The sequence below is a fragment of the Mustela nigripes genome, chromosome 5 (assembly GCF_022355385.1).
Source record: "Mustela nigripes isolate SB6536 chromosome 5, MUSNIG.SB6536, whole genome shotgun sequence".
Lineage (NCBI taxonomy): Eukaryota > Metazoa > Chordata > Mammalia > Carnivora > Mustelidae > Mustela > Mustela nigripes.
This window is the reverse complement of record NC_081561.1, coordinates 130735589-130754641: the sequence shown is the minus strand read 5'-3', so window position 1 is coordinate 130754641 and position 19053 is coordinate 130735589.

Here is a 19053-nt window from a genome sequence, read left to right as displayed (position 1 = left end):
TCATATGGTTTTGATGGTTAGCAACTGCTCAAGAACTGAGAAGGACTATTCAGGTTTCTCCACATTCAAGTAACAAAGCACTTGACAATTTGTGGTTCCATCATTTGTCAACAATGATCTGATTCTTCTTGCCTAGTCTGTGAGAAAGAGGTTGACATGAACACTGGCCTTTGGGCTTTGGCCCACTTTCTTCCATCTACCTCCTTTTGCTCAATTTATTCTTGGTCCCTTATATCAAATTCTATTTTTCTTATAAGGTTTCCTGGTAAAGCCGGGCAATTTGATAATGTTGACTCCCATCTCATGCTCTTTTCTATATTACCTGTGTTTGTTCCAGATGGTGTCCCCTTTAACAGTTTATTTGTTTAACCTATTTATGTCTAATTATTTATTGTACGAGACCTGTATATCCCCCAGATGTCTGTATATTTTCTTGAGTCCGTGTTTCCACCAAACACTCACTACCAAGGGAATGAGGCTAAGGGAGGAAAGAGTAATGGGGGGCTGGGCTTCCTCATGTCTTCAAGAGGCTTTCTGGGAGCTGGGAAATGCCACCGTGTGGAGGTCGCAATGGCAGTGGTTTGATCAGTATAGCACTGACATAATTTCTGAGTGGTCTCATACAGGAGTGGGCTGATTGCCCTAGAGCTGCCCTTCTCAGTATGGTCCACTATGAAAACACAGAAGAGGCTAATTGTTTTCTGACAGAATTATAGTTCCACTTAATCAAATGTCACCACTAAGACCAGATAGAAAGCTATGGCAAATATGAGCAAAGAGAAATATGGGCCTCGGCTCTCCTTTTCCCATCTTGGAGGACAGGCAAGCCAGGGAGGGAGCTACAGGGAGGTGAACTTCAGTGAACTGCTGCTGCCATTTCCTTGTATGTAGGATGATGAGGGAGGGGTGATATCATGTGGAGTGTGTGAATATATGTTTAATATATTAAACAATAATGCTGTGTTGCATACTGCTCTGTATTGTCTTCCAGACACCACACACTGTGGGCATAACAATAACTGCTCAGCTGTAGAGCTACTTGTAATTATACACAATTGAAATCTCTCTGAGCCACTCTTCTCCCTGCTGCAATCTATGGGAGGCATACATATAATGCCTTTGGTTCTTCCCATGAATTTTGACAACTCTATAAAAGGCATCAGGATAATGTTTGCATGTATTATGTAGCTAAAAGAAAGATAACTCCATGACAAGATCTCAAATTACGAGGCCTCTTGAATCGACATAAAATGGGCCCTTTTGACATTACCACTTCAAGCGCTCATGTGGCAGGCACTGGGTAGAGTATGCAAATGCATGTTGTTGCTGCCTAGTGACTGAGAGGGGGAATCCACAAACAGAAGGATTTAGAACGCAGCCACATCTGAAGCCCAAAGATATGAAAATATGTTTCTTCTCTCTGTGGACACAAGTGGGTGTTTTGGACTATTTTAACGGCCGATGATCATAATGGCTTCATGGTGCCTTATTGATCTGAGGGTTTAATTTCCTTATCTAATGGAGTACAGACCATGTGAAATGTTCATTACACCTGCACCTCCTCCCAACAAGTGTACATTACACTTGGCTGTATGAAATAGGGCTATAATTCCCTCATGGGCTTCCAGCACATCCTAACTTAAAAGAAGCTCCCATGATTTAGTAACACCATCAACAATCTGGAGTGGAATTATCTTTAAATATGCAGTTGTACGCACGATTGTTTATATTCTGCTTTGTTAAAATTTTAATGATAATGCAGTATCATTTTCCTGCTTTAGTGGTACTTTTTTATTTGTTTTAAAAGGTGAAAGTTTTAATTCCTTAAAACATCTTCTACTGGTAGATTTACTGCCTTAAACGTTCAGATCATAAAATAAACTATTCTAGAAGCTTATGATTTCTTAATAGAACGTAAAATCTTGAAGCCAAATATTTTGAATAAAAGTGTTGGTATAAAGCCTCTAGTGTGATCTTTTCAAGATGATATTGGTCTGAATTATCTTAATATTTCTGTTCTTTACCAAAGATATACAAGTAAACATTTTCTAAAGGAGTGTGTGTCTATGTGTGTTTATAAGAGAGAGAGAGAGAGAGATGTCTCAGTACCAAATACGAAGATATCTTTATTTTGAAATACATTTTCAAAATAAAAATGAGAAAAATAGTAACAAAAATACTCCCCGAGCTATTCAGTTTCTTATTAAGATTAAACATACACATTACTTTCGTTGTTTTAAAAAACAAATCAGAAAGGCTAAGTTAATTTCTACAAAGACCTTTTAAACTCGTTCTTCCCTTGATATTTTATTTGCCTAGGTGTAAACAAAACATAAAACTGAATTAAGCTCTGTGTATGCACACTTTCATATGTGCACAAACACATTTCTGAGTATTCTTGTGTGCATATGTGTGAATATCTGTGTTTTTGATGTGCAAAAACTATTGTGTGTGTGTGCTTGTGTGTTTCTGTGTGCACAATTTTATAGTTGTGTGCATGTATAGGCATGTGTGTTTGTGTTCATGTGAGCCTCTGTGTGCCTATGCATTTGTAAACATGCATATGTGTGAATCCATATGTATAAATAGAAGCAGCTTGTGCAGATCACATATAGTTAATTTCCATGTCAACATAAATTCTCTGAGCACATACTTATGTCCCTAGCATTTTGTAAAAGACGTAAGATACAAAATGAGTATGACCTTGTTCTGAACCTTGAAAATGATAGAACAAGAGAGATAACTTTGCATATAAATAGCAATAAAGCAATGGAAATCAAGTTTTACTAATTTAATGAATGGAGTGCTATTTAGCTAATAAGATAAAATTATACATTCAGAAAAAGGATAGACGACAGAGAAAGATGATGAGTGAGATAGCCTTGGAACTTGAATAGGATTTGCTCATTGGAGAAAAGAGAGGGAAGGTAATTTAAATAAAGGGAGTTAGCAGAATGAACAGAAAATGGAGTTGTGAAAGTTCATGTATGTTGCAGGGAGGAATGGCTATTTAAATGAGGGGATCATGGGGTACACAGAAACAAAAAGGAAATTAAGACTGCCTGAGTTCCTACTGCCAAGTAGGGTGATATCATGGTGAAAAGGTGGGCTTAGGCATCAAGTTGTCTAATGGTGAATCTCATCCCTTCCATTACTTTCTGTGTGGTTTTGTTCATGTGACTTAACCTCTCTCAGTCTTTGGTAGGTATATTTTACCTACCAAATATAAAATACTAATTCAATACTCATCTTATTCTGATGGTAATTATAACTTAATACACTTAAGATAATCACTGGAATATAACAAAGATATAATGGAGGTGGTTATTGTTATCTTGTGCTTGGCCTGGAGATAATATTAAATTGACTAGAAGTTATTGAGCATACTATTTAACAGACACCAAATTATACATCATTCCATTTAATCTTCACAATAGCCTGCTATCTCCTCTAACAGATGGGAAAACTTCTCAGGGAGGTTCCTGGAGAAGAGCAGGACCAAACCTGAGTTTGCCTGATTCCAGAACCTTGCCATCATGTCTCTCCAAGAGGAGGACACTGATAAGAGTAAACTATTATGGGTCTGTGGGGCTCAAATGGTGAAACACTGTGGTAAGGCAGAGAGTTTGGTTTTTATTCCCTCCATGGTAGAAAATAGTGGAAAAAAAGTTTTTTTGAGAAGCAACATTATCATTTGTTCATTAGTTCATTCATTTAACAGTTACATATTAAACTCAGTAAAATATGCATAACATTGGTTTATTGCTTTCCAAATACAAAGTTCTGTTTGCAATAGTCTGACATTTTTGGGTCCTGACTTGTGTCTTATTAATCTTTGCAACTAAAGCTACTATATGCCAGATACTGTGCTAAATATTAGGGAGAAAATGGTGAACAAAAGCAGACGTGGTCTCTGCTGTCATAGAACTGACAGTTTGGTTGTTGGGTGGATATTTAATAAGTAAACAATGGTAGTATTGCCCCTGTGACAAATGCTACAAAGGTGAGGTTCAAAGTGGTATTAAAGTAGATAATAGGAGAATTGAACCAAGACAAGGGGATCAGAAATGTTTTCATTGAGAAAATGAGGCTTGAACATTGAGCTTAAAAATGAGTAGGAGTTAAGTGGGAAAAGATTAGAAAGGGACAGTAACAGCAAATGCAAACCCCCTGTGGTAGAGGAAGTGCTATGAACACAAGAGCAAAGGAGGAGCTAGAGTATCTAGAGGAAACAGATCTAAAGTAAGTCTGTCCAATAAAATTATGAGAGCCAGATATGTAATGTAAATTTTCTAGTAGCCACATTTAAAAAAAGGGAAAAGAAGCAGATGAAATTAATGGAATTAAAAATGTTTTATTTTAACTTAATATATCCAAAATATTACCCTTACAATATATACACAACATAAAAATTATTAATTTTATATTTTTACCTTCTTTTTCTAGTACTAAGTGTTTGAAATCCAGTGTGCATTTTAAATTTAATAGCACATCTTAATTCAGATGCTAAATTTTTATTAGGAATACTTGATCTGTATTTAGTTTATAGTTAAAAAAACAACTGCACATACCAAGTTGTTTCAAACATACTTAAATTTTTCCAATAACTGGATCAAGTATCTATTTTAAAATTTAAATTAGTTGAAACTGAATAACATTAAAAATTCAGTTCTTTAGTCACACTAGTTATATTTAAAATGTTTAGTTATTACAAATGAAACTGGTGACTACTCTGTCGGACAATGAAGAATGGGGGAGTGAGAGCATGCCAGATCCTATGAGCTTTCTAAATCTCCTTAAGAATTTTATCTTTCAAAATGAGTGGAATACTGCTGAAGAGTGTTAAACATGGAAAGACATTAAGAGATTTGAGTTTTGGAAATCATATCTTTAAGCTAACAATGTGGAAAGTAGTTTGGGGTTGAGCTGGAGGCAAGGAAAAGAAGGTTACCAATAAGAATGTCATTGTCATAATTTATACTAGATATTTACCTACCAAATATAAAAATACTAATTCAAAGGGATAGATGCACCCTGAAATTTATAGCAGCTTTATCTATAATCACCAAATTATGGAAATAGCCCAAGTTGTACACTGAGGATGAAGTGGTATTTATAATGGATTATTATACTGCCATAAAAGAGAATAAAATCTTGCCATTTACATGACATGGGTGGAGCTAAAGAGTATTATGCTAAGTGAAATAAATCAGCCAGAGAAAGATAAATACCATATGATTTCATTCCTGTGTGGAATTTAAGAAACAAAACAAATGAGAAAAGGAGAAACACAAGAGAGAGGCAAACCGAGAAATGGACTGTTAGTTATAACATTTAATGTATTAGCCCCAGGGGTACAGGTCTGTGAATCACAAGGTTTACACACTTCACAGCACTCACCATAGCACATACCCTCACCAACTGGACTGTTAACTATAGAGAACAAACTGAAGGTTATCAGAAGGGAGGCAGGTAGGAAGATGGGTTAAATAGGTGATGAAGATTAAGGAGTTTGTTGTGGTGAGCACCAGGTATTGTATGAAAATGTTGAATTCTATGCTGTACACTTGAAACTAATATTACCCTGTATGTTAACTGGAATTAAGATAAAAACTTTAAAAAAAAAAAAAAAGAATGTTATTGCCATACTCTAGACCAAAGATAAAGGTAATGTGGATGCTAGGATGCTACTGATAGAAGATAGAAGTTCACAGATTCAAAAGATATTTAAAGGACAAAATTGACCAAAGTTGATGATAGAATTGAAACACCTCCACTGTGGAGGTGGGTCTGAGATGACTCAATGGTTTAGATTCAGCCCTGGCAGTCTAGAAGAATGACTATACATGTCGTCTACATACTTTGGGATTTCTCATATCATGGCTCCTTGTGGTTGCTGGAATCCTTACACAGTAGCTATTGATAAGCATCAATCATCAAATAAGGTGAAAACTTGAAGACTTGAAGACTTTTTATACTCTAGTCTCAGAAATCATATCCTTTCATTTCCACTGTAGTGTATTAGTAGAAACAGTCACAAGGTCACACAGATTCAAAGAGAAGGGACAGAAACCAGACCTCTCAATGGGAAGAATTTCAAAGAATAGCAATCCATTATAAAACCACCTAAGTACAATTTGAGACACTGTCATTTTAAGGTGCCTTGGAATCATTTAAGAGAGGTAGTTGGATGTTCTAGTCTAGAGTTCAGGAGACAAGTCTAGAATGGAAATATAAGTTTATAAACCATCTGAAGTGGTAATTAAAGTATGGATGAAAACTTCTAAGAAGAGAATTTAGGTTGACTAGAGTGCCTTGAAGAATTTCAACCTTAACAACAGCTCCCCTGTTTTGTATCTTCTGAAATGTCAGGAAAGATAAAGGCAGATACATGTCTGTTGCTTTTATTGACAGGGGAACTATTGTTTATCTCTTAAGAATTATTTTAGTGTTAAAGAAAAAATAATCTGGATGCAATACAATAGGTAAGTTGCTGTAGGGAGAATCTGAAGGCTGGAAGGCACTGGGGAGGGGCTAATTCTTGCTGAAGAGTGGTAGCTGCCTTTCATCAGAATGACAAAATTAATTGTATCATAGAGCGGTATAAATAGATGGATAAAATGCACATTTTCCCCTAGTCTTGTATCTTAAGTTAAATAAATTTTTATCCATAATAGTTATATAAAATTCTATACTGAGTTTCTTTCGTACAGTATTATAGACTTGAGACCTATAAATACTGTTACAAATCTAAATTTTACCATCAGATTTGGAAGAAAATATCTAGATACTAGGGGTTTGATTCTGGTTGTGACCAACATAAGACTGCTAAAATAGACCAGAATTTTTAGATATGACTGAAATAATGCTTTCCATATCTAGATTCTGTTCAGCTGAAAATTTTGTACATAGTAAAAGTTTCCTACAGTTTTAAAAGGAGACTCCAAGCTTAGTTACTTAAAATATACATGTTCAACACATACACACACAAGTCTAATACTGTGAGATAAGAATATTTTATCTCAACATAAATGTAGATATACTTTTAATGTACATTTTGATTTGACATTTTATATGCACATAATGATTCAATGGTTTTTAAATATATGCCATTAATTCTAATAATCTTAATTGATATCCTCTCCAATTGGAATAATGAGAATTTAAAGACTATTCTAGAAATGTAATACTTCTGGAATCTTCTGAGAACTTGTTATATCAATATGAAATGATGTTTAACGTACTGAACCTGAAGTAAAACACTTCCTTCAAACCCCTTATGCCTCTGTGACTACTTAGCTAGATGGCGCTGTATCTGATCTAATTTCATAATTTGTCTTCAAGATCTATGCTTAGAACTGATGCTGAATCAATACCAGTTCCAAAGAATGATCACAATGACTGTGTCATGTATCTTATGATATCTTTAGTTTAAGTTTACATGCCTGCCAGAACCTGGAAGGGAAGTCATAGAAGTGGAAAATGACAGTTTAATTTTCTGGATAGACTGGCTTCTGTCACAACAAAAAACATGGCTCAGTGGAAAAAAAAAATAATTATATACTGAACAAAGAGTTGTCAAATATGTTTGTTTGTATTATAAAGATTAATCAGCCATTTGATTGATCTTCAGCCTGTTTTCCTTGATAACACGGTCTCAGTTTTCCTTTCTTTTTTCCATTACTGTGAAAAGAGAACATTCTTATCTAAGGAGATATACCGAAATGGAGAAAAGCACAGATTAATGAAGCTGTATTGGGTATTGCTACTATCTCCAATCTCTCTTTTCCCTTACTAAATCTCTTTTTTCTGCTGTTTTCTTTTATAATTTGGCTTTATTACTTTCACCTGTTTTCTTTCTATTATCCATTTCTTTTTTCTCTTCAGTTTGCTTCTATATCCATTAAATCTGGCAGTTCATTGAATTTCCCTATTGATAATAGATTTATCTGTAGCTGATGACTTTTCTTCTAAAGGTGCTGCGTTCTGAATATTGCATGATATAGAAGATTACTGCCTTTTAGCACTACTTGTCAAAGCAAGGATAGAACATTCTTAACATTCTTCAGTGTTGACTTGATATTTGGAGATTTAATGAGCCTTGTATACTTTCTTAAATTCGAGTAATATATTGATTTGTCTCAGGGGAAAAAAACAAAAAAACAAAAAACTATCTTCCAGACCTGTAATGTTGTCTTTAGTTATTTTATTACATTATATTTGGTTTTTTTTATTATAATGTGATCTACATATATACCATGAGAAATTCGACATAAATTTACCATGCTTATGGCTCCTATACAAAAAAGTTAATCTACCAATTAAATACAAAATAATAAACAAACACAACAAACTTCATATTTTTATTTGGAAATGCAGATCTTTTTTTTTTTTAATTTTTTATTTTTTATCCATTTTTTACTTTATTACTATCCATTAACTTTAGTCAAACAAGTTCAGAATACATCTGGTAGCAATACAATAGTATACAAAAGAATAGTAATAAATTTAAGTTTAGGATAATTGGGCATTCCTCAGCAAACAATATTTTAATGTTTTAATGAAGGGGCTGCCTATAAAGTCTGTAACATGGTCTCCTTTTTTGAAGGACTAACTAGCCTATGTGTTCTTCAAATTTATATTGAATGGGTATTATAATCCTATTGGGGCTCCTGGGTGGCTCAGTGGGTTAAAGCCTCTGCCTTCGGCTCAGATCATGATCCCAGGGTCCTGGGATCACTTCCTGCATCAGGCTTTCTGCTTGGCAGAGAGCCTGCTTCCTCTCTCTCTCTCTCTCTGCCTGCCTCTCTGCCTACTTGTGATCTCTTTCTGTCAAATAAATAAAATCTTATAATCCAATTATTTTTGGAATCAGGAACTGGAAAATGGTTCTGAAGTTGTTTTCAGTAGTTTAGATGATAAAAAGTTATACTTTCACAAAGTACATTATTGGACTGTTGAGGGAAATCCTCAACTATTAGAAATAGATCTCTCGTTCTGAATTAGGAATATTCAAATCCTTATGAAGCTATTATTTGTCATTTGGTCTTCACTTGACCTGAATATTTTATTTTAGGATTAAGCCACTTTTCTCTTTAGTCTAAAAAGATGAAGGTAGTATACTGCACTACCACACAGTGTCATTTTGCCATGTAACCATTGCTTTTATTTGCCATGTAACGAATTTACTAAAAAATTCAGAAATTAAATTCTTTTACTGTGGAAAGATCTCCCAAATGTGAGTTACTCATGTAGAAGAGACATTTTATTTATTTCTAGTAAAATGATTCGGTATGAGAACAGTAGCTTAGATCCAATCTGCTATTGACTCCCAGATACATTCACCAAAATTTAAATATCTTCATGATTACTTGTCACAAACATGATTGTAAACAAATACAGGAACATGTACATGAAATCTTGTGGTAAAACATAGTAATAAGATGGTTAGCCAGATAAATTATAACAAATAATTTTTTAAATAAATTTTTAGTTTTAAAGTAGTTTAGGTTTATAGAAAAATTAAAAAGATAGGACAGAGAGTTCTCATTACACCCTATACTCAGTCTCTCTTATCGCTAATATTTTATATTGGTATGGCACATTTGCCCAATTAATGAACCAATACTGACATTATTATTAAACAAAATCCTCAGTTTATTCAGATTTTCCTGTTTTTTGCCTGATTGTTGTTGTTGTTTTTGTTGTTCCAGTATGCCATCCAGGATACTACATGACATTTTATGGTCATGCTTCCTTAGGTTTCTTGTGGCTGTGCTAGTTTTAAACACTTCCCTTGTTTTTGAAGACCTTGACAGTTTTGAAGGTACTGGTCATGTATAGAGTGTCATTGTAATGGAATTGTCTGATATTTTCCTCATAAGTAGTCTGAGGTTAAGAGAGAATTGAAAGAAGTGAGGAAATGAGGAAGTGAGAAGTGAGGAAGACCATGAAAGTAAAGGGCCATTCCCATCACATCATATCAAGGGTACATACTATCAAGAAGACTAATCACTAGTGATATTAACCTTGATCATCTCACAGAAGTAATGTTTGTCAGGTTTACCTACTTTAAAATTACTTTTATCTTCATTTTTATACGTTACTCTTTGGAAGGAAGTCACTATGTGCAACTCACACTGTGGAGAGTTATGTTACACCTCCTTGCACATCAATTATTTGTAATTCTGTACAAGGGATTTTATTTATTTATTTATTTTTATTTATTTATTTAAGTATGGACTCATGAATATTTATTTTATGATCCAATAGTATGTTATAATCTAATAGTATTTTATTTAGTTTTTGGCTCAAATTATTTCAGCTTTTGCCATTATGAGCTTTCAGTTGTTTCTTGTGTCTTGTGTCTCTTTGATATGTTATCACCATTGTGTTTTTAACTTTTTTTTTTTTTTTTTTTTAAGCATTTCTTTACTTCCTGGAACCATAAGATGCTCCAGGGTAGTCTTGTATATTTTCTTCCCCAGTCCTAGAAACAGCCATTTGTCCAAAGAATCTGCAGTTCCTTTAACTAGATAATAGCATTAAAAGCTACTATCTGAGTCCAATAGTACTAAGTGGGTGTCATTTCTACATGAATATTATTGCTTCTGGGCCCTCTCAGCTGACAGCACAAGAATATAGATGTATGTATGTTAATCTGTGCACATACATCTTTGAAGGCATGGAAAGGATTCTTCCCTAGAGCCTGCAAAAGGAATGCAGCTCTGATGACACCTTAATTTTCACCCCATAAGATCCATGCAGACTTCTGACCTCCAGAAGTCTAATAGAATAAATTCATGTTGTATTAAGTCAGTGTTTATGATAATTTATTACAGCAATAATAGGAAACTAATAGAGTTAAATACAACGTTGACCATCTTTTCATATGCATATTCACCTTTGTAACTTCTTTGTTGAGAAGTCTATTCTGGTCATTTGCCCATTTATTAAATTTTTTCTTTCTTTTTGTTCTTGAGTTTTAAGAGTTCTTTGTATTTTTTGCAAATTCTATTGTATAATTCTTTTTTGCAAACCCTAATCTTTTTATACTAAACCTTTATCAGATGTGTATTTTGCAGTTATTTTCCCCAGTCTGTGGTTTGTCTATTCATGCCATTAATATTATCTTTTGTAGAGCAGACAGTTTTCATTTTATTAAGGTCCAATTTTTCTTCATGGATTATGCTTTCAATGTTTCTAAAATTCATAATCAAATTTAAGATCATATGACTTTTCTCCTAGATATTTTATAGTTTTGGATTTTGTGTTTATGTCTATGATCCCTTTTGAGTAAATTTTTGTAAGTTTCTGCCTGGTTCATTTTCTTGCATATTGACAGACTCCCTTCTTGACCAAAATTGAGTCAGACACCTCTGAACCTCTTTTTTGACTAGGTCCTGACTTTTCCCATATCATAATTTTTAATCCCATCCTCCAATCAAATTTATTTTATCTTACTAATATGCATAGTTTTTATTTCTTTTTATTTTCTTATTTCACTAACTAGAGCTTCCAACATGATTTCAATAGGAATAGTTCCATGTTCCTGATCCTAGGGGAAAAGATCTATAGTTTATCACCATAAAGTATGTCATTACTTATATCATTTTATGCAGATACTCTTTATAAAGTTGAGTAAGGTTTCCCCTAGTCCTAATTTGTTGAAAGATTTTTTTTATCATGAATTGGTATTAGCTTTTGCCATTTTCTTTTTATGTATCAATTTATATAAGTATATAATTTTTCTTCATTAGCTGGTTGATACGAAAATCATATTGATTGAATTTGAAGTATTGAACCAGCCTTGCATACAAACTAGATCCCACTTAATCATGGTGTATAGTACTTCTTATACATTATTGGGTTAAATTTACAAGATTTTCTGGAGGATATTTATGTTTATGTTCATGACATAATCAGATATCAGTCTGTAACTTCTTTTATAATGACTTTTTCAGGCTTTGGTTTTAGAATAATGCTGATATCATAAAAGGCGTTGTAAGTTAAAAACTGGTTTCTCTACTTCTATTTCTTTAGAAAAGATTGTGGAAAATCCAAACTATCCACAGTACATGGTGGAGGACTGCTCTGATGCAGTCCTTACCTGTGAGAAAAGTACTTTCCTCATGTTTCATGATATTTATAGATGAATATAATCCCTCACTATGTTTTCAGTTGTGTCTTACTGTATGTAATTTATCCACGTGTAAAGTTATTATTAATTCATGTTTTTTCTTTTTTCTTTTTTTTATTGTGTTATGTTAGTCACCATACAGTACTTCATTAGTTTTTGATATAGCGTTCCATGATTCACTGTGTATAACATCCAATTCTCCATGCGATCTGTGCTGTCCTTAATACCCATTACTAGGCTTACCCAGCCCCGCATCCCCTACCTTCTAAAACTCTTGTTTGTTTCTTGGAGTCCATAGTCTCTCGTGTTTCATCTCCCATTCTGATTTTGTCCCCTTACTTTTTCCCTTCTCCTAATATCCTCCATGCTATTCCTTATGTTCCACAAATAAGTGAAATCATATGATAAATGACTTTCTCTGACTTATTTCACTTAGCATGATCTCCTCCAGTCCCATCCAAGTTGAGGCAAAATTTGGATATTCATCCTTTCTGATAGCTGAGTAATATCCCATTGTGTATATGAACCACATCTTCTTTATACATTCATCTGTTGAAGGTCATCTTGGCTCTTTCCATGTTTTGGCTATTGTGGACATTGCTGCTATGAACATTGGGGTACATACAGCCCTTCTTTTCACAGCATCTGTATCTTTGGGGTAAATACCCAGTAGTGAAGTTTCTGGGTCATAGGGTAGCTCTATTTTTAGTTTTTTTTGTGGAATCTCCACACTGTTTTCCAGAGTAGCTAAACCAACTTGCATTCCCACCAACAGTGTAAGAGGGTTCCCCTTTCTCCATAATTTCTCCAATATTTGTTGTTTTTTGTCTTGTCGATTTCTGCCATTCTAACCGGTGTAAAGTGGTATCTCAATGTGTGTTTTTTTTTTTTTTAAGATTTTATTTATTTATTTGACACAGGGAGAGAGAGATCCCAAGCAGGCAGAGAGAGAGAGAGAGAGAGAGGCAGAAGCAGGCTCCCTGCTGAGCAGAAAGCCCAATGCGGGGCTCGATCCCAGGACCCTGGGATCATGACCTGGGCTGAAGGCAGAGGCTTAACCCACTGAACCACCCAGGTGCCCCTCTCAATGTGGTTTTAATTTGAATTTCCCTGATGGCAAATGATGATAAACATTTTTCCATGTTAGCCATTTGTATGTCTTCTTTGGAGAACTGTCTGTTCATGTCGTCTGCCCATTTTTTGACTTAATTATCTGTATTTTGGATGTTGAGTTTTAGGAGTTCTTTATAGATCTTGGATATCAGCCCTTTGTCTGTAGTGTTATTTGTGAACATCTTCTCCCATTCTGTGGGTTGCCTCTTTGTTTTCTTAACAGTTTCCTTTGCTGTGCAGAAGCTTTTTATCTTGATGAAGTCCCAAAAGTTCATTTCCGCTTTTGTTTCCTTTGTCTTTGGATACATGGCTTGAAAGAAGTTGCACTGTGGTCAATGTCGAAGGGGTTACTGCCTATGTTCTCCTCTAGGATTTTGATAGGTTCCTGCCTCATGTTGATGTCTTTTTTCCATTTTGAGTTTATTTTTGTGTATGGTGTAAGAGAATGGTCAAGTTTTACTCTTTTACACATAGCTTCCAATTTTCCCAGCAACCATTTATTGAAGAGACTGTCTTTTTTCCACTGTATATTTTTTCCTGCTTTGTTGAAGATTAGTTGACCATAGAGTTGCGGGTTCGTATCTGGACTCTTTACTCTGTTGCACTGATGTATGTGTCTGTTTTTGTGCCAGTACCATGCTGTCTTGGTGATCACAGCTTTGTAGTAAAACTTGAAATCAGGCAACATGATGCCCCCCGTTTTGTTTTTATTTTTTAACATTTCCTTAGCAATTTAGGGTCTCTTCTGGTTCCATACAAATTTTAGAATTGTTTGTTCCAGCTCTTTGAAAAATGATGGTGGAATATTGATCAGGATGGCATTGAAGATGTAGATTGTTTGGGGCAGTATAGACATTTATCAATGTTTACTCTTCTAATCTATGAGCATGGAATGCTTTTCCACTTTTTGTGTCTCTTTCAGTTTCTTTCATGAGTGTTCTGTAGTTCCTTGAGTACAGATCCTTCACCTCTTTGGTTAGGTTTATTCAAAGGTATCACGGTTCTTGGTGCTATAGTAAATGGAATCAATTCTCTAATTTCCCTTTCTATATTTTCATTGTTAGTGTATAAGAAATCAACTGATTTCTTGATCACAGCTCTTGACTGATTTGTGAATGTTGAACCACCTTGCATCCCAGGGATAAATCCCACCTGGTCATGATGGATAATCCTTTTAATGCACTGTTAGATCCTATTAGCTAGGATCTTGTTGAGAATCTTGGATCCATATTTATCAGGGATATTGGTCTGAAATTCTCCTTTATGATAGGATTTTTCCCTGGTTTTGGGATCAAGGTAATGCTGGCCTCATAGGAAAAGTCTGGAAGTTTTCCTTTTGTTTCTGTTTTTTGAAACAACTTCATAAAAGTGGTATTATTTCTTCTTTGAATGTTTGGTAGAATCCCCAGGGAATCCATGAGGCCCCAGACTCTTGTTTTTTGGAAGGTTTTTGATTATTGCTTCAATCTCATTACTGGTTATTGGTCTATTCAGGTTGTCAATTTCTTCCTATTTCAGTTTTGGAAGTTTATAGGTTTCCAGGAATGCATCCATTTCTTCTAGGTTGCTTAACTTATTGGCATATAGTTGTTGATAATAATTTCTGATGATTGTTTCTATTTTCTTGGTGTTAGTCGTGACCGCTCCCCTTTCATTCATAATTTTATTAATTTGGGTCCTTTCTTTTTTCTTTTGGATAAGTCCGGCCAGTGGTTTATTGATCTTATTATTTCTTTCAAAGAACCAGTTTCTATTTTCATTAATGTGTTATAGTGTTTTTCTGGTTTCTAAGTCACTGATCTCTGCTCTAATCTCAATTATTTTTCTTCTCATGTGTGAGTTAGGTTTAATTTGTTGGATTCTCCAGATCTTTAAGACATAATGATAGTTTGTACATTCAAGAACTTTTTTTTTTTTTTTTTTTTTTTTTGTGAGTGAGGCTTGCATGGCTATGTATTTTCCCCTTAGGACAGCCTTTGCCATATCCCATATGATTTGGATTGATGTTTATTCATTCTCATTGGTTTCCATGAATTGATTAGTTCTTCTTTGATTTCCTGGTTGATCCAAACATTTTTGAACAGGATGGTCTTTGGCTTCCAAGTTTTGAATTTCTTCCAAACTTTTTCTTGTTATTGAGTTCCTGTTTCACTACATTGGGTCTGAGAATATGCAGAATAATCTCAGTTTTTTGGTACCAGTTGAGATCTCATTTGTGACCCAGTATGTGGTCTGTTCTGGAGAAAATTCCATACATGTTTGAAAAGAATGAGTGTTCTTTTGTTTTAAGGTGGAATGTTCTTTATATATCTATGAGGTTCATCTAGTCCAGTGTGTCATTCAAAGATCTTGTTTCTTTGTTGATTTTCTGCTTAGTTTACTTGTCTACTGCTGAGAGTGGAGTGTTAAGGTCTCCTACAAGTAAAATATTATTATCAAAATTCTCTTTATTTTCATTAACAGTTGGCTTATGTAGTTAGGTAGTTGGCCATGTTGGGGGCATAGATATTTACAATTGTTAGATCTTCTTGTTGTATAGACCCTTTAAGAATGTATCTCTAACTACAGTATGCTTAATATCTAATTTGTCTGATACAAGAATCATTACCCGAACTTTCTTTTGAGGTCATTGGCATAAAAGACAGTTCTTCATCCCTTCACTTTCAGTCTGCATGTATCTTTAGGTTCAAAATGAATCTCTTGTAGACAGTATATGGATAGGTCTTGTCTTTTTATCCAATATACAACCCTGTGCCATTTTATGGGAGCTTTTAGGCTTTTCATGTTAAGAATGGATATTGACAGATAAGATTTTATTGTCATCATGTTGCCTGTGAAGTCATTATTTCTATGGATTGTCTCTACATATCTCTGTTCTATACCACTCTTGGGGTCTTTCTACTTTTATAGAACCCCCATTAATATTTCTTGCAAGGCTGGCTTAGTGGTCACATATTATTTCAGTCTCTGTTAGTCCTGGAAGCTTCTTGTCCCTCCATCTATTCTAAATGACACCCTTGCCAAATAAAGAATTCTTGGCTGCATTTTCTTCTCATTTAGACCCTGAATATATCTTGCCAGCCCTTTCTGGCTTTCCAGGTCTCTGTGGACTGGTCTGATGTTATTGTGTTGTTCTTCCTTCTGTATGTAAGGAATGTCTTCCCCCTAACTGCCCTTACAATGGTTTCCTTGGTTCTAAGATTTGTGAGTTTTACCATTACATACCTGTGGGTCGATCTGGCCTCCTTGATCTTGGGGGGTGTCTGCTCTGCCTCAAGGACATGATTACTTGTTTTATTCCCCAGTTTGGGAAGTTTTCAGCCATGATTTTGTCAACGATATCTTCTAGTGCTCTCTCTCTCTCTACCCACACCCTCAGGGATCCCAATAATTCTGACATTGGAATGTTTCATGGTATCATTTATTTCTCTAATTCTGTTTTCATGGATTTTAAGCTGTTTGTTCCAGGTCTCCTCCTGCTCCTTCTTTTCTATCAGTTTATCTTCAAGATCACTAATTCATTCTTCTGCCTCATACCCTAACTATTGGAATATCTAGATTATATTGTATCTCATTGACAGCATTTTTAAGTTCTGTCAGATCTGCTTTCACATCTGCCCTTAAAGAATCTATGTTACCATTAATAGTTTTCTCTATCTTGACTATTGTCTTCATAAGTGAAGTCTATTTCTGACGTCTTGCTTAGACCCAGAGCCATTAGATAAACTGGAGAGGCCATTGTCTCTGGGTCTTTTCTTTGTTGGGAATTCCTCCTCCCTGTAATTCTGTTGACTTGTGGTTGAAGGGATGTGTAGCTGAAAATATTAACCACTATCCAAGCACGGTACACCCTGGGAAGTTTCAGAGCAATCAGAAATTACTGCCAAAAAGAAGAAGAAGAAGAAGAAGAAGAAGAAAAAAAAAAACCAGCCCAAATGAGCTCCAAGAGTAAGATTTATAAAATACAAAAAACAAAAACAAACAAACAAAAATACAGACAAAAGAAAAAGAAACAAACAAACAAACAAAAATAAAGGGTGGGGGTGATGAGAAGGTGGTTATAACCCTTTGATGTGGGCAAGGAAGGATATTTCAGTTCTTCATGAGTGTATCTTGTTATCTTTGTTAGAGAACTCAACTTACCAGAGATACAGGGGAATTAAAACTGGTATATATATAAAAGTAGTATTGAATAGGGAAAAAAGGACTACATTGAAGCTTATATCTACATATAAAAAAGAGAGAGAAAAAGAAAAAAAATATATGTATGAAAGAGTTCAAGTTAAAAAGTTGAAAGGGTAAGTAGGTTAAAAAAAAAAAACAAGTATCATGAGAAAGATTTTAAAAAGAGAGAGAGAAAGATTGTATCTAAGAAATACACAGTCTGTGAAGCAATACCAGGAGCTTAATATACTGTTTTCCCCTGGTGTTGGAGTTTTACCATTTTATAGGACCCTGTGGTTGTTGTCCTCCTCTTGTTCTTCCACTTATCTCCTGGGTAGGGTAGTGGGGTGGTTTGCTGCCTTGTTTTTCAGTCAGTCCTGCTTGGGTGGAGTTGCCCTGTCTCCTATCAAGAGACTGGGCTCTGTGGAAAATGGTTTTGGGACTTTTGTTCTCTGGAGCATTTGTTTTCTGGTGACTTTTTGTGCCTTTTTTGTAGGGTCAGAGCAAAGTAAACTTCCTCACCCAGACCTCTGCCTCAGAGAGAAGCCACAGTCTGCTCCTCCCTGAATGGTCCAGAACCCACAGACTCCTCCTCTGCAAACTCTGTTGAATATCACAGCCTCCTCCAGGTGGTGCACACCACGAGGGACTGTCTCAGTGGTTGATTGAGGGTCCTGCTTGCCTCTGTATGCCCATGCCACCAAAACCATGAGCAATACTGGTCCAGATGAGCCCAGTCCCAGAGGCTGACATTCCCAGGACTGCTGACTCAAGTCCATGCCAGGTCCTCTCAGGCTCATATAGGCAGGCCTGATGAACTAATACCTAGTATTTTCATGAGGTAAGAAGTAGATTGAAGAAAGTGGCCTGTCCTTAGAAACTCAGAATGGGACTGATAGCACATTGATGGTAAGGATGCAATGATTTGCATGGGAACTCCTGCTGATGGTTTTCCTCCTAGTGGACCACCACAACAATCTCTTCTAAATTGCTTTGACTTTTCTCCAACTGAAACTATTTGTACCACTTTTATGGTTTTTGCCATGTCTGTGTATCACTTATAGCATTATTTATTTAACATCTTTTTATTTATGTCATAAATACTTAATACATTTTTTAGCAGCAGCAATATTATTACAGGATATTTTGTGTTACTTCTGCCAATGTAAAAGCAATATCCCATGGCCTTGAAAGAAGAATCTCATTTATTTTACTTTGCTTTATTATTTTATTTTTCTTTCTTTTAAATTAACATATAATGCATTATTTGCTTTAGGGGTATAAGTCTGTGAATCATCAGTCTAGATTTTCCCCCAAATAAGCCAAATATCAAAAAACACCTAAAATCAGCCCATGTTCCACTAATAGCACACAGATCATACTTTGGAAAGTATGGACACATAGAATAAGGTCCACACTAGCAAAGCACACAAAGCTTCAGTGATCTGACCCTGATTTCTCTCCAGCTTCATTTCTTTTGGATCCATGCTTCACTTCCATTATTTAGCTTGTCTGAATAATTCATATTTTCTCAATTCATTTTATTTTAGGTATTCCTAGGTGCCAGAAAGCTTTCCACTCTTTTGTTTACTTAGAAAATTTCTGTACACCTTTTAGACTTAGAGCATCATCTCTTC